At 41.0% G+C, this 17,500-nt stretch overlaps 1 protein-coding gene and 1 long non-coding RNA gene across 5 annotated transcripts in view; one reads left to right on the forward strand and one right to left on the reverse strand.

The window, feature by feature from the left end:
* Window positions 1-17,500, reverse strand: part of LOC126981966 (serine/arginine repetitive matrix protein 2-like) — a 158,515-nt gene that overhangs the window by 138,892 nt on the left and 2,123 nt on the right. The gene's annotated exons all lie outside the window — the stretch shown is intronic.
* On the forward strand, window positions 14,353-14,954 carry LOC126981968 (uncharacterized). Its single transcript, XR_007734381.1, has 2 exons — window positions 14,353-14,406; window positions 14,437-14,954. It is a non-coding gene; the product is annotated as an uncharacterized LOC126981968 (long non-coding RNA).

Here is a 17,500-nt window from a genome sequence, read left to right on the forward strand (position 1 = left end):
GAGGAACAAAAAGAGGAGAAAATAGGAAAAGGAAAAAATAAATTAACAGTTGAATGAATGAATGGATGGAAAAAAAGACTAAAGAAGATAAGGAGGAGGAGGAGGAGGAGGAGGAGGAGGAGAAAAAAGAGGAAGAACAAAAAGGAAAGTAGAAAAAGGAAAAAAATAAAGTAAAAGTTGAATAAATGAATGTAAGGAAACGAAAGGAGAATAAGAGAAAGAGAAAGAGAGGAGGAGGAGGAAAAAGGGGAAGAAGAAGAGGAAGAACAAAGAGAAAAGTAAGAAAAGGAAAAAAAGGATCAGTTGAATGAATGGAAAGAAAAGAAAGAAGAAAGAAAAGGAGGAGGAGGAGGAGGAGGAGGAGGAGAAAGAAGAATGAATGAAAGCAGTACACGATTACGAGAGAGAGAGAGAGAGAGAGAGAGAGAGAGAGAGAGAGAGAGAGAGAGAGAGAGAGAGAGAGAGAGAGAGAGAGAGCCTGCTGCCTACTTCCCATCTGTAGTATAAGTAAACAAAGAAACTATAAGTAGCAATGTTGATATCAGGGTGTGACTTGACCAGGGTGAGGCAGGGGGGGTGAGGAAGGCCTGGCCAGGGTGAAGGGAGAATAGGGTGAAGGGTGAGGCCGTGGGAGAGAAAGGAAGAGTGAGAGAGAGAGAGAGAGAGGGAGAGTATGTGCGTGTGCGTGTGTGTGAGGTACAGGATGGGTACGTGTGTGTGTGTGTGTGTGTGTGTGTGTGTGTTAGGGGGGATGGGGGGATTGCTATTTCTTCTCCTTCTCCTCCTCCTCCTCCTCCTTCTTCGTCTTTTCAACTTCTTCTTCCTTGTCCTACTCCTCCTCTTTTTTCGTCTTTTTCAACTTCTTCTTCTTTGTCCTCCTCCTCCTCCTCCGGTGACCTATTTTTGCTTCCTTTTGTCCTTCTCCTCCCACTCCTCCTCTTCCTCCTCCTTTTCCTCCTCCTCCTCCTTTATCGTCTTTTTCAACTTCTTCCTTGTCCTACTCCTTCTCCTCCTCCTCCTCTTCCTCTTTCTGCTCCTCCGGTGACCTATTTTTGCTTCTTTTTGTCCTCCTCCTCCCACTCCTCCTCCTCCTCCTCCTCTTCCACTCTACTCCTCCTCCTACTCCTTTTCTTCGGCTGTAACCTGTTTTTTTCTTCATTTCTTTTGTCTTTCTTCTTCTACTCCTCCTCCTCCTCCTCCTCCATTCTTGTTCTTTTCCTCCTCCTCCTCCTCCTCCTCCTCTTGTCTTCTTCCACTTCTACCTCCATCTTCTCCTCCATTCTTGTTCTTCCTCCTCCTCCTCCTCCTCCTCTTGTCTTCTTCCACTTCTACCTCCATCTTCTTCCTCCTCCTTCTCCTTCATTCTTGTTCCTCCTCCTCTTGTCTTCTTCCACTTCTACCTCCATCTTCTTCCTCCTCCTTCTCCTCCATTCTTGTTCTTCCTCCTCCTCCTCCTCCTCTTGTCTTCTTCCACTTCTACCTCCATCTTCTTTTCGTTCTGACCAACGCATCTTCTTTACATTATGCCCCTATTTTTCCTTCCTCCTCCTCCTCCTCCTCCTTAATTAACTTGTAGGTCAGAGACAAGCATAACAAAGATGATGAAAAGCGATAAAAAGAGATAAAAATAGTGATGATGATGATGATGATGATGATAATGATAATAATAATAATAATAGCAAAATCGAAATTATGAAAAAAATAGAAGGAAAGGAATGAAAATATAAAAGAAAGAAAGGAGGAGGAGGAACAAGGAGGAGAAGGAGGAGGAACAAGGCGGAGAAGGAGGAGGAGGAGGAGGAGGAGGAACAAGAAGGAGGAGGAGGAGGAGGACGAATAAGAAGGAGGAGAAGGAGTAGGAGGAGGAACAATGAGGAGGAGGAGGAGGAGGAAGAGGACGAAAAAAAAAAAAGAAGAGAAGTTATGCGTGACTCAAACTTTCATTTTCTTTAGTACTTTCTCTCTCTCTCATTATTCCCTCTATAATGCAATTGGACTTCATGAATTGATTTGAGAGAGAGAGAGAGAGAGAGAGAGAGAGAGAGAGAGAGAGAGAGAGAGAGAGAGAATTTCAAAGATTTACGCACAAACGAAGCCAACTTGCAACAAAGGAAGAGGAAGAAGAGGAGGAGGAAGAGGAGGAGGAGGAGGAAGAGGAAAAGAAGAAGCAGTAAAACAACAAGAACAACAACAAGGAGGAGGAGGAGGTGGTAGAGGAGGAGGAGGAGGAGGAAGAGGAAGAAAAAGAAGAAAACACGTTGACAAGAAAACAGACAAAGACAGGGTGACAAAAGGTTCTCTCTCTCTCTCTCTCTCTCTTATAGCATCAAGCGCGCGAATACACACACACACACACACACACACACACACACACACACACACACACAGAGAGAGAGAGAGAGAGAGAGAGAGAGAGAGAGAGAGAGAGAGAGAGAGAGAGAGAGAGAGAGAGAGAATGAAATGGGATAAAGAAAATAGAAAAATAAGGATGGGAAGGATGGAAAAAAGGGAAGGAAGAGAAGGGAGGAGGGAAGGAAGCAATGAGAAGAATGGAAGGAAGGAAGGAAGGAAGGAAAGAAGGAAGAAAGGAAACGAGGGAAGAAAGGAAGGAAGGAGAAGGAAACTGTGGAATGGAGGGAAGGAAGGAAATAAGGAAGGAAAGAAAGATAGAAAAGGAAGAGACCAGAGTAATAGAAAGAAGGAAGGAAGGAAGGAAGGGACAAAAGAAAGAAGGAAGGAAGGAAGGGACGAAAGAAGGAAGGAAGGAAGGAAGGGACAAAAGAAAGAAGGAAGGAAGGAAGGGACGAAAGAAGGAAGGAAGGAAGGGACGAAAGAAGGAAGGAAGGAAGGAAGGAAGGAAGGGACGAATGAAGGAAGGGACGAAAGAAGGAAGGAAGGAAGGGACGAAAGAAGGAAGGAAGGAAGGGACGAAAGAAGGAAGGAAGGAAGGGACAAAAGAAAGAAGGAAGGAAGGGACGAAAGAAGGAAGGAAGGAAGGAAGGGACAAAAGAAAGAAGGAAGGAAGGAAGGGACGAAAGAAGGAAGGAAGGAAGGGACGAAAGAAGGAAGGAAGGAAGGGACAAAAGAAAGAAGGAAGGAAGGAAGGGACGAAAGAAGGAAGGAAGGAAGGAAGGAAGGAAGGGACAAAAGAAAGAAGGAAGGAAGGAAGGGACGAAAGAAGGAAGGAAGGAAGGGACGAAAGAAGGAAGGAAGGAAGGGACGAAAGAAGGAAGGAAGGAAGGAAGGGACAAAAGAAGGAAGGAAGGGACAATAGAAAGAAGGAAGGAAGGAAGGACGAAAGAAAGGAAGGGACGAAAGAAGGAAGGAAGGAAGGAAGGAAGGAAGGGACAAAAGAAAGAAGGAAGGAAGGAAGGGACGAAAGAAGGAAGGAAGGAAGGAAGGGACAAAAGAAAGAAGGAAGGAAGGAAGGAAGGGACGAAAGAAGGAAGGAAGGAAGGGACAAAAGAAAGAAGGAAGGAAGGAAGGGACGAAGGAAGGAAGGAAGGAAGGAAGGAAGGGACGAAAGAAGGAAGGAAGGAAGGAAGGGACAAAAGAAAGAAGGAAGGAAGGAAGGGACGAAGGAAGGAAGGAAGGAAGGAAGGGACGAAAGAAGGAAGGAAGGAAGGAAGGACAAGGGTGACAAACATTAATTTTAAGCAAACAACAACAAAAATCTCTCCATCTCGTAAACAAACTTTTGATTCGCCAGAAAGAAACGAAAAAAGGAAAAGAAAAAAGAAAAAGAAAAAGAATAAAAACAGACTAACAAGAAATTCTCACAAGGTTGCCAGAGACGAAAACAACAACAACTACTACAACTACTACTACTACAACTACTCCTACTATTGCTACCATTATTACAACTGCTACTATTACTTCTATGGAACTACAACTACTACTGCTACTACTACTATTACTACTGTTACTACTACTACAAGCCTACTACTACTAGTAGCCTACTATTACTACTACTACAACTACTACTACCACTACTACTACTACTACTACTACTACCACATCAACTAGTACTACTACTGCAACTACTCCTACTATTGCTACGTACTATTAATACAACTGCTACTATTACTACTATGGAACTACAACTACAACTGCTACTACTACTATTACTACTACTACTACTACGACTAATAATAATAATAATAATAATAATAATAATAATAATAAAAATAACGTTTCGAAATTGCAAATTCTTAGTTTGAGAGAGAGAGAGAGAGAGAGAGAGAGAGAGAGAGAGAGAGAGAGAGAGAGAGAGAGAGAGAGAGATGGCGTGCAATGTAATACCCCCGTTTCTCCTCCTCCTCCTTCCTGACACTCCCAAGGTCAACTGGAGAGTCCTGACAGCATTGTGGAGGAGGAGGAGGAGGTGGAGGTGGAAGAGGAGGAGGATAGAAGAGGTGGGCGTGATCCTGAAGCCTATTTCTGAGGCCTCCACTCTCTCTCTCTCTCTCTCTCTCTCTCTCTCTCTCTCTCTCTCTCTAAGAACGACAGTAAGTTGTTCTGCTCATCTCCGCAACCTTGAGAGAGAGAGAGAGAGAGAGAGAGAGAGAGAGAGAGAGAGCTAGTTCGAGCGAGTATGCTGCAGTGGATCTATTGAACAGGTCTCTCTCTCTTCTCTCTCTCTGAACTATCCTCCAGCAGTGAAGCAGGTACGCCACGTGAGAGAGAGAGAGAGAGAGAGAGAGAGAGAGAGAGAGAGAGAGAGAGAGAGAGAGAGAGAGAGAGAGAGAGAGATGAAATGTCAGACTTGGTGGAATGTAACTTAAATATCACATGAAAATTGCGAGAGAGAGAGAGAGAGAGAGAGAGAGAGAGAGAGAGAGAGAGAGAGAGAGAGAGAGAGAGAAGCTAATGTGAGAAAAAAATAATAACAAAAATGTTAGATATCTTAGACTGAAATTATACGAATAGTACCTCTCTCTCTCTCTCTCTCTCTCTCTCTCTCTCTTAGGATGACTAGGCAAGAAAATGACATACTCTTGGTCGGAATGTACCCAAGAAATCTCTCTCTCTCTCCATTAATCTACTAAGCTATACTGTCTAAGCGGTTCCTCACTCAATGTAATGATATGTACCTATTATTATTAGTAGTAGTAGTAGTACTAGTAGTAGTAGTAGTAGTAGTAGCAAAACGAATCGGGTAGTCATAATTCTTTGGGAGATATTCTAAATTAATCCTTTCGGAGATGAAATATATATCTCTCCCGAAATTGACCTCTCGTTTTGGACACTCCTTTGACCTCTGTTCGGGAGCAGTGAGTAGCGGGCTTTTTTATTTACTTTTTTTTTTTTTTTTTACGCCCTTGAACTGTCTCCTTAGCTGTATAAAAAAAAAAGGGTTGGTATCCGCTTCCCACGTCAACTATCTCCAGAGGCCGAAAAGGAGATCAGTCGGGTTCTAAAGTGTTTTTTTAGGCAAATGGTACAGAAGAAGAGTCAAACTAACACCACCAGGCTCAGGAAACTACCCCTGGAAAAGTTTAAAACTCTTAGGAAAGTCGACAAACATGTGAACTTTGGCACCGAAATGTTTAAAAATATAACCCAAGGCTTTCTAATGTGTGGTTTTATGTCCATGGTACAGAGGAGGAAGGGACAAACTACCATCACCAGGTACACAAAACTAGCCCTGGAAATGTTCAAAATTCCTACGAAAGGCTTGACAAATATGTGAACTTACGCGCAGATATGTTTAAGAAGGCCGAAAAGGAGCTTAATCTGGTCCTAATGTTTTTTTTTTAGGTCAAATTACCAGAAGGATCGTAAAACTGCCCCTGGAAAAGTTTAAAACCCGTACACAAGCTTTGGCAAATAATGTGAACTTGGGTGCAGAAATGTATAAGAAGGCCGAAAAGGAGCTCAATTGGGTCCTAATGTGGTTTTTTTTAGGTCCATTGTACAGAAGAATGGTCAAATTACCACAAGGATCGTAAAACTGACCCGGGAAATGTTCAAAATTCCTACGAAAGCCTTGACAAATATACGAACTTGGGCGCCGAAATGTTTAAGAAGGCCGAAAAGGAGTTCAATCGGGTCCGAATGTGTTTTTTTAGGTCCATGGTACAGAAGTATGGTCAAATTACCACAAGGATCGTAAAACTGCCCCTGAAAATGCTTAAAACCCGTACGAAAGCTTTGGCAAATAATGTGAACTTGGGCGCAGAAATATTTAATTAAGAAAACGACCCAAGGCTTTCGTAGGAGTTGTGTTGGGGGCCTTTCCGTGGGTAGTTTTATGAGCCTGGTGGTAGTGTGACAAAGCTTATGTAAAGTGGACGGGAAAAAAATCATAAGAACGCATTTAACGTCTTTTGTGGCCTGTAGAAATAATTGATGTAAGGTTATGGAAAGTTTTATGAGCCTGGTGGTAGTGTGACAAAGCTCATGTAAAGTGGACGGGGAAAAAACTCATAAGAAAGCATTTAACGTCTTTTGTGGCCTGTAGAAATAATTGATGTAAGGTTATGGGAAGTTTTATGAGCCTGGTGGTAGTGTGACAAAGCTCGTGTAAAGTGGACGGGGATAAAACTCATAAGAAAGCATTTAACGTCTTTTGTGGCCTGTAGAAATAATTGATGTAAGGTTATGGGAAGTTTTATGAGCCTGGTGGTAGTGTGACAAAGCTCATGTAAAGTGGACGGGGATAAAACTCATAAGAAAGCATTTACTGATGTGTTGTTTATATTTGTAAGGCTAAAAGGCATCAAATGAGAACCTTTACTGATGTGTTGTTTATATTTGTAAGGCTAAAAGGCATCAAATGAGAACCTTTACTGATGTGTTGTTTATATTTGTAAGGCTTTAGGATATCAAATGAGTCTTTAGCTTTCTCTTATTTATATATGTAAGGCAAAAGGGCATGAAATTATACTCTTTTGCTTCGTGTTATTCATATTTGTAAGGCTAAGGCATTTTTTTCGTTTTTACAGTGAAGAAAGCAGCTCAAGGGCAAAACAATAATAATAATAATAATAATAATAATAATAATAATAATAATAATAATAATAATAATAATAATCAGGAAAAGTCCCCTAATTAGACACTTCCCCTATATATATAAAAAAAAGTTCAAAAGAGTGGTCAAAAGAGAGGTCAATTTCGGGAGGAGAGGTGTTCAAGTCATGGGCAGAAGGTACTACAAACGAAGGCAGGCTGTTCCAAAGTTTACCAGTGCAAGCGATGAAAGAATGAAGATGCTGGTTAACTCTTGCATAAGGGATTTGGACAGTGTAGGGATGAGCTAGAAATGAGTCTGAAGTCTTATATTCGGGTCTTCGGGAAAAGTGGAGGAGGAGGAGGAGGAGGAGGGGGTTGATAAGAAAGATAGAGGAGGAGGGGGAGGAGAAAGGAGCTAAGGAGAGGAAGAGATGAGATAACACACACACACACACACACACACACACACACACCTGTCCCAGTTTCGCTCCAACTTTTCCCTTTAAAATGTATGAGTCATGTGTGTATGTGCATGTATATATAATGCATGTATGTCTGGATGTATGATTGCCTGACTGACTAACTTACTGACCGATTGACTGACTGACTGACTGACTGACCAACTGACTGACTTAATGACCGACTAACTGACTGACTGACTGACTAACTTACTGACCGACTGACTGACTGACTGTCTGACCAACTGACTGACTTAATGACCGAGTAACTGACTGATTGACTGACTAACTTACTGACCGACTGACTGACTGACTGGCCAACTGACTGACTTAATGACCGACTAACTGACTGACTGACTTACTGACCGACTGACTGACTGGCCAACTGACTGACTTAATGAGCGACTAACTGACTGACTGACTGACTAACTTACTGACTGACTGATTGGCTGACTGACTAACTTACTGACCGACTGACTGACTGACTGACTGACTAACTTACTGACCGACTGACTGACTGACTGACTGGCCAACTGACTGACTTAATGACCGACTAACTGACTGACTGACTGACTAACTTACTGACCGACTGACTGACTGACTGACTGGCCAACTGACTGACTTAATGACCGACTAACTGACTGACTGACTGACTAACTTACTGACTGACTGATTGGCTGACTTAACTGAAAGACCGATTGATTGACTGACTGACTGAATTTACATATAATTTTTCCTTTATGAGAGAGAGAGAGAGAGAGAGAGAGAGAGAGAGAGAGAGAGAGAGAGAGAGAGAATGGCGTAAACTGCTGCGTATGTGAAGGCCAGAGAGAGAGAGAGAGAGAGAGAGAGAGAGAGAAAACCCACACGCCAGAGCAGCTACGCATATCTCCTCCTCCTCCCCCTCCCCCCATACCTCCTCTCCCTCCTCCTCCTCCTCCTCCCATGGACTCGTTTCTTCTCACACAACCTACGCAGAAATGTTACCTCAATTTCTCCTCCTCCTTCTCCTCCTTTTCTTCCTCCTCCTCTTCTTCTTCCTCCACTTAATACTCCTTCTCTTCTTCCTCTTCGTCATCACTCTATCTCCTTTTACTTTTCTTCCTCCTCTTCCTTCTCCACTTCTTCCTCTTCCTCCTCCTCCACTTCTTCCTTCCGCTTCATTATCATTCGTTCTCCTCCTCCTCCCCCTCCTCCGTCTTAACTTCTTCCTCCTCCTCCTTATTCCCTTCCATTTGTTTCTCTTCCTCCTTCTCCACCTCCTCTACTTTTCTCCTCCTCCTCCTCCTACTTCTCCTCTACATCTTCCTCCTCCTCCTCCTCCACTTCTTCCTCTTCCTTCCTCCTCTTTCTCCTTCTCGTAAACCTTTCTCACGCATGAAATAATAAAGATAATAAGAAGAAGAATGATGAGAAGCAGGAGGAGGAGGAGGAGGAGGTAGAAAGACAGAAGGATGGAAGGAAGGAAGAAGAGGAGCAAGGATGGAAGGAACGATAGAATGGATGGAAGGAAGAAAGGAAGGAAGGAAGGAAGGGAAGAGGAAGGAGGAGGAGGAGGGGAAGAAAGGAAGAGAAGGAAGAAAGGGATGAAGGAATGGGGAAGACAGAGAAAGAGAAGACAGGGAAAAAGAATAAAGGGAAGAATAAAGGAGAGAGAGAGAGAGAGAGAGAGAGAGAGAGAGAGAGAGAGAGAGAGAGAGAGGCAAGGTGATACTGACAGGTGGCAGTAGTAGTAGTAGTAGTAGTAGCAGTAGTAGTAGTAGTAGTATAGTCTGTTTCATTTCATCTGTCCACCAGCAAAGCGGTAATTTTAATGGATGTGGCACCTACGCATTTCTAGTTCGTGAAAATCAACTGTTGTAATAGACATTCAAGCTTATTTTTGAAATATATATTTGAATGTTTATGTATACAAAAAACAACTCAGTCGTTTGCATCGAAAATCTAATATACAAGCACAGGAAAAGACAAGCTTGTATCAAATAACATAATTTTACATTACATTATTTACGTGCTACACATCAAAATTCCTTATCTATAGACACTTGCAAAGTCGTATGTCACTTTATGTAACTGAATGAGATGAAGTATGGGTATCTGAGAGGCTATAGGTCGTTCAAGTATGATCAGACTATACCTACTGTTTGATATAGTACAAGTTGTTCCTTCGTGTGCTTCTGTGGTAGTTATCGATGCAAATCTGTTTGCGGTTCATATGAGATGACTTGAGGGTTTTTTCTATTTTTTTTATATACACAAACATTCAAATATATCACTGAAAATATTAAGCTGTTGATCACTAACAGTACGCAGGTGCCACATCTACTACGTTCGCGAGTGGACAGACGGAATGAAACGGACTATAGTACCTAGTAGTAGTAGTAGTAAAGAAAAGGAATAAGGTAAGTTAGATAATTGGAGGAAGGAAGAAAAGGAGAAAAGTGGGAACGAGAAGGAAATAAATCAGAAAGGAAGGAAGTAAAGAAATGGAGGGAGGGAAGAAAAGTGGTTCAAAGGACAATAGAAATGAGTGAAAGAAAAGGAAGGAACAGAGGAAGGAAGAAGGGGATGTTAATGGAAGAGAAGGAATGAAGAAAGGAAAAGAGAAAGGAGATTAAAACATGGAGGAAAGGGAGAGAAGGAAGGGAAGAAAAGGGAGAGAAAGGCACAAGAAAATGAGGAAGTGAAGGAGAGGAGAGAAAGATAGGAATAAAATGAAGGAAGGAAGGAAGGGAGGAAAATGAGAAAGAGGGAATAAGAGGAGAAAAGAGTAAAAGAAAGGCAGGAAGGGAGGAAAGAAGGAAGGGAGGAAATCAAGAAAGGGAGAAGAGAAGGGGGGAAAGGGGGAGAAGGGGAGGAAGGGAAGACAAGGGAGAAAAAGGCGCAAGGAAAGGAAGGAATAAATGAAGGGAGGGAGGGGGGAGGAAGGAAAGTAAGAAAGGGAAAGAAGAGGAGGGAGGAAAGGGGGAGAAGGAAGGTGAGGGAGGGATCGATATTCACAGCTGTTGAGAGAGAGAGAGAGAGAGAGAGAGAGAGAGAGAGAGAGAGAGAGAGAGAGAGAGAGAGAGAGAGAGAGAGAGAGAGAAGGTAACTGGTGGTAACGGTATAACACACGGTAAGGAGAGAGAGAGAGAGAGAGAGAGAGAGAGAGAGAGAGAGAGAGAGAGAGAGAGAGAGAGAGAGGGCGGGTGTGGTATGTTTGAGTGCAATGGCCTCCCTCCCTCACCACCACCATCACCACCACCACCATCACCATCACCACCACCACCACCACCACCCATATTGATATTTTTAGCTACTACTAGTCTACTACTACTACTACTACTACTACTACTACTACTACTATTTCATCTACTATTACAACAATTTAAAATCTATAAATAATAAAAATGATAATAATAATAATAATAATAATAATAATAATAATAATAATAATAATAATAATAATAATAATAATAATAATAATAATAATAATAATAATAATAATAATAATAATAATAATAATGATAAACTTATAAAAATAGTCACTGATAACACACACACACACACACACACACACACACACACACACACACATTCACACGCGCGCATTATAATAGATTAAAAAGTGTGTGTGTGTGTGTGTGTGTGTGTGTGAGAGAGAGAGAGAGAGAGAGAGAGAGAGAGAGAGAGAGAGAGAGAGAGAGAGAGAGAATTCATGTACATATAGGTGAGAAGTAAATAGGTAAAGAGGAGGAGGAGGAAGAGGAGGAGGAGGAAGAGGAGGAGGAGGAGACGGGAAGTAGCGTGACAGTTCCCGTCTTATAACTTTCACTCTCCTCCTCCTCCTCCTCCTCCTCTTCTTCTTCCTCCTCCTCCTCCTTTTCGTTTCCTCTGGTGCCAAGTTCCGGGTAGAGAAATGATGTACACACACACACACACACACACACACACACACACACACACACACACACGTTAAAATTTTGCTTTCTTCCTCTTCCTCTTCATATTATCTTTACTACTATCATCATCATCATCATCTTCAGCTCCCTTTCCCATAATTACAAACCTTCCCTTTCTCTTTATTTATAACCTAAGTCACGACGGGAATCGACCTGCAGTACACTGGATTTGATGATACGACAAGTTGCCACCCCAAGACTTTTTTTCCTTATATATGTTAATTTATGCTTTTAGTCTCATTTTTTTTTCTGAACACATAATTCATCCACGTCTTCCTTCTCTTTCTCTTTTCTTGTCCATCTTTATTACTTTTATTCCTATTACTTGTCTTCCTACGTATTACTTCTCTTCGTTGGGTAGGGTTAAATCTCATTGGTGGATGTTGGGAAAGCCTAAATCCTTATGGTGAATGCTGGTAGAGGTTAAATTTTAAGGGAGGGTGCTCGGGAAGGTCAAATCTTACAGGTGAATGTCGGGAAAGGTTAAATCTGTCTATTCAATACTGGAAATGGTTAGATCTTACTGGTGGATGCTGTGAATGGTTAAATCTTACTGGTGGATACTGGGAAATGTTAAATCTTACTGTTGGATACTGGGAAATGTTAAATCTTACTGTTGGATACTGGGAAATGTTAAATCTTACTGGTGGATACTGGGAAATGTTAAATCTTACTGGTGGATACTGGGAAATGTTAAATCTTACTGGTGGATACTGGGAAATGTTAAATCTTACTGGTGGATGCTAGGAAGGGTTAAGTCTTATTGGTGGATGCTGGGAAATGTTAAATCTTACTGGTGGATGCTGGGAAATGTTAAATCTTACTGGTGGATGGTGGGAAATGTTAAATCTTACTGGTGGATGCTGGGAAATGTTAAATCTTACTGGTGGATGCTGGGAATGGTTAAATCTTACTGGTGGATGCTAGGAATGGTTAAATCTTACTGGTGGATGCTGGGAAATGTTGAATCTTACTGGTGGATGCTGGGAAATGTTGAATCTTACTGGTGGATACTGGGAAATGTTAAATATTACTGGTGGATGTTGGGAAAGGTTAAATCTTACTGGTGGATGCTGGGAAAAGTTCAATTTTACTGGTGGATGCTAGGAATGGTTAAATCTTACTGGTGGATGCTGGGAAATGTTGAATCTTACTGGTGGATACTGGGAAATGTTAAATCTTACTGGTGGATGCTGGGAATAGTTAAATCTTACTGGTGGATACTGGGAAATGTTAAATCTTACTGGTGGATGCTGGGAATGGTTAAATCTTACTGGTGGATACTGGGAAATGTTAAATCTTACTGGTGAATGCTGGGAATGGTTAAATCTCACTGGTGGATACTGGAAATGGTTAAAGCTCACTGGTGGATACTGGAAAACGTTAAATCTTACTGGTGGATGCTGGGAATGGTTAAATCTTACTGGTGGATGCATGCTGCAGTGGGCGTGGCTTAACTGCCAAGGTAACGGAAATAACGCATATCACAAACCGAGTAACACACTAACACATTCTCTCTCTCTCTCTCTCTCATTTACCTGAACCTTCAAAACAGGTAACTCAACGCTGCCAATTTCGTGCTTACCTGTGGAAGAGAAACACAATTAGCATGGGACAGGCAATAATAATAATAATAATAACAATAATAAAAATAATAATAATAATAATAATAATAATAATAATAATAATAATAATAATAATAATAATGATAATAATAATAAAGCTTAAGAAATTGGAGACGAAAATTAAGATTGACTTAATTTAGCAGAGAGAGAGAGAGAGAGAGAGAGAGAGAGAGAGAGGGGGTAAAGGGTCTGGCCTTCTCGCCAAAAAACTAATGTAAAAAATAAAGTGACCTCCTTCCGGTAATTTTCTTGTTTGCATCCCCTCTCTCTCTCTCGACTGAATAATATAAAGGATAAACCAATCTAAAATTTGCTGAGAGAGAGAGAGAGAGAGAGAGAGAGAGAGAGAGAGAGAGAGAGAGAGAGAGAGAGAGAGAGAGAGAGAGAGAGAGAGAGAGAGAGAGAGTAAAATTGATTAAAGCAAGATAGGAGAAATGCAAACAGAGAGAGAGAGAGAGAGAGAGAGAGAGAGAGAGAGAGAGAGAGAGAGAGAGAGAGAGAGAGAGAGAGATTTAATAACAGGTCACTATGCCTCACTCCTCCATCACTTCCCTCCTCCCTCAGGTTGGAATGCAAGGTTACCTCCCTCCTACTCCTCCTCCTCCTACTCCTCTTTCTTATGCAGTTTTCCCTCCTCCCTTTTTTTCCTCTCTACTCTGAACCCTTTTTTTCTTCTTTTTTTTCTCCTTTTTTTTATCCCTCTTTTTCCTCCTCCTCTTCATTCTTGTTCAATATCTTCCTCCATGTTTTCCCTTTATAACTCGAATCTTCCTCCTCCTCCTCCTCCACTTCCTTTTTCTCTTTCTCCTCCTCTTCCTCTTCCTCCTCCTCTCCATCCTTCACCAGCCTCGATGTATTTTTAATTTCTATTGTTTTGCCTGTACTCTCCCTCATCTTTCTTCCCTCCTCCTCCTCCTCCTTCTTCTTCTTTTTCTTCTTCTTTTTCCTCCCCTTCCTCCTTCCCAATTCCCGCTTTCAGCCCTTATCTTTTACATCGTTCTCATGCAACTTCATCATACTCTCTCTCTCTCTCTCTCTCTCTCTCTCTCTCTGGTGCATGCTGAGATGGTTAAATCTTATTGGTGGATGATGGGAAAGGTTGAATCTTACTGGTGGATGCTTGGAAAGGTTAAATCTTACTGGTGGATGCTGGGAAATGTTGAATCTTACTGGTGGATGCTTGGAAAGGTTAAAATTTATTGGTGGATGCTGGGAAGGGTTAAATCTTAATGGTGGATGCTTGGAGAGGTTAAATCTTATTGGTGGATGCTGGGAAAGGTTGAATCTTATTGATGGATGCTGGGAAAGGTTAAATCTTACTGGTGGATGCTGGGAAGGGTAAAATCTTACTGGTGGAAGCTGGGAAGGGTTAAATCTTATTGGTGGATGCTGGGAAAGGTTGAATCTTATTGGTGGATGCTGGGAAAGGTTGAATCTTATTGGTGGATACTGGGAAAGGTTGAATCTTATTGGTGGATGCTGGGAAAGGTTGAATCATATTGGTGGATGCTGGGAAAGGTTGAATCATATTGGTGGATGCTGGGAAAGGTTGAATCATATTGGTGGATGCTGGGAAAGGTTGAATCATATTGGTGGATGCTGGGAAAGGTTGAATCATATTGGTGGATGCTGGGAAAGGTTGAATCATATTGGTGGATGCTGGGAAAGGTTGAATCATATTGGTGGATGCTGGGAAAGGTTGAATCATATTGGTGGATGCTGGGAAAGGTTGAATCATATTGGTGGATGCGGGGAAGGGTTGAATCATATTGGTGGATACTAGGAAAGGTTGAATCTTATTGGTGGATGCTGGGAAAGGTTAAATCTTACTAGTGGATGCTTGGAAAGGTTAAATCTTATTGGTGGATGCTGGGAAAGGTTGAATCTTATTGGTGGATGTTAGAGAGAGAGAGAGAGAGAGAGAGAGAGAGAGAGAGAGAGAGAGAGAGAGAGAGAGAGAGAGAGAGAGAGAATAACATCAATACATGAACCTTTAAAAACAAAAACAAATAAATAATAAAATATAATATAATATAGGCAAATAAAATATACACAAACTGCCCATACAAAACTATCACCACCACCACCACCATCACCACACCCACCACCACCATCACCACCAACACATAAGCCAAAGGGTAATGAACTTGGCCTCTCTCTCTCTCTCTCTCTCTCTCTCTCTCTCTCTCTCTCTCTCTCTCTCTCTCTCTCTCTCTATCTCTACTGCCGGTATAAGCACTACACTTTCACCCCCACTCTCTCTCTCTCTCTCTCTCTCTCTCTCTCTCTCTCTCTCTCTCTCTCAGTGTGTGTGTCACTGAAATAAGCCTAAACCCCTAGGCCTACACACACACACACACACACACATGATAAATGTACACACAACATTAATAAGTAGTAGTAGTAGTAGTAGTAGTAGTAGTAGTAGTAGTAGTAGTAGTAGTAGTAGTAGAAGTAGTAGTAGTAGTAGTAATAGCAGCAGCAGCAGTAGTAGTAGTAGTAGTAGTAGTAGTAGTAGTAGTAGTAGTAGTAGTGTTGGGAAAGTAAACATGGGTGGAGGTATCTTTTATGTTGTAGTAGTAGTAGTAGTAGTAGTAGTAGTAGTAGTAGTAGTAGTAGTATAGAGTACTAATAGCATCATCAGCACTATTAAACACACACACAAACACTTGGTTATCTCAGCGACTTAAAAACATTCACGCTATCACTTTTTACTCTTTTTTTTCTCAAAGATAAGAAGACAAAGAGATAAAGTCCTCTCTCTCTCTCTCTCTCTCTCTCTCTCTCTCTCTCTCTCTCTCTTACGTACATATGTATCTGTAAATCCTATGCCTGACTACTTTATTATTATTATTATTATTCTTTGCAGGTCATCGTTTTAACATAAGATCATAAGGAAACTATAAAATGTAGGTAGACCTTTACAAGGCAGATCCTATATACAGTGGCTTGGTGTTCGAGATCGTGCTGGGATTCGAACTGGCTAGCCCTGGCTCACCACTGCCATGACCTGACGCTGTAAGCCACTCCACCACCGCGCCTGCCCCAATTTTTTTTTTTTTTTTTTTTGCATTAAAGGAAACAGCTCAAGAAAAAAAGTGAAAAAAAGCCCGCAAATCACTGCTCCTATAAAAAAATGTTAGAGTAGTGGACGTAAGAGAGGTCAATTTCAGAACAGAAGCCATGTCTATTAATCTATACATCTTTGTAAATTAGGTACAATTATGCTGTGGCTCACTCAAATCCTGTTTTTCTCTCTGCAAACCTGAACCTAAGCTGCTCAACTTCTCAAGCCATTGTGCCGTGAATTCTCAGACGCTTGAGGCTCTGACAACAACTATTTCCCAAGGTCTTGAAGAAAATTAATCGGGTTTTCATGAGTGTTTTCACGTTCATGGTGCAAAAGCCTTAAAAACGTGGGTGTGGGTATTAGATAAGACTTTGGTATAGGTTGTGGGGTTTTGGTAAGGCTTTGTCAGAGGTTGTATGTCTTTCCAAGGGTAGTATTTTGAGCCTAGTAATAGTTTGACAAGGCTTCTGCACCATAAGGTTGAAAATAAGGCTTTAGAAGAGGGTGTGGGTATTAGATAAAGCTTTGGCAGAGGGTGTAGGCTTTAGATAGACACACAGATGGGTCAAAACACTACCGTACCCATGGAAAGGCTCACAACCTCTAGGAAACCCTTATCAATTGTCAACTATTTCAAAGCCCTTATCAATTGTCAACTATTTCAAAACCCTTATCAATTGTCAACTATTTCAAAACCCTTATCAATTGTCAACTATTTCAAAGCCCTTATCAATTGTCAACTATTTCAAAACCCTTATCAATTGTCAACTATTTCAAAACCCTCATCAACTGGCAACTGTTTCAAAACCCTTATCAATTGTCAACTATATTAAAACCCTTATCAATTGTTAACTATTTATAAACCCTTATCAATTGTTCACTATTTCAAAACCCTCATTAATTGTCAACTATTTCAAAACCCTTACCAATTGTCAACTATTTCGAAACCCTTATCAATTGTCAACTCTTTCAAAACCCTTATCAATTGTCAACTATTTTAAAACCCTTATCAATTGTCAACTGTTTCAAAACCCTTATCAACTGTCAACTATTTCAAAACCCTTATCAATTTGCAACTATTTCAAAACCCTTATCAATTGTCAACTATTTCAAAACCCTCATTAATTGTCAACTATTTCAAAACCCTTACCAATTGTCACCTATTTCTAAACCCTTATCAATTGTCAACTATTTCAAAACCCTTATCAATTGTCCACTATTTTAAAACCCTTATCAATTGTCAACTGTTTCAAAACCCTTATCAACTGTCAGCTATTTCAAAACCCTTATCAATTTGCAACTATTTCAAAACCCTTATCAATTGTCAACTATTTATAAACCCTCATCAATTGTCACTATTTCAAAACCCTTATCAATTTTTAACTATTTCAAAACCCTTATCAATTGTCAACTATTTATAAACCCTCATCAATTGTCACTATTTCAAAACCC

This window comes from Eriocheir sinensis, chromosome 49, assembly GCF_024679095.1.
Source record: "Eriocheir sinensis breed Jianghai 21 chromosome 49, ASM2467909v1, whole genome shotgun sequence".
NCBI lineage: Eukaryota > Metazoa > Arthropoda > Malacostraca > Decapoda > Varunidae > Eriocheir > Eriocheir sinensis.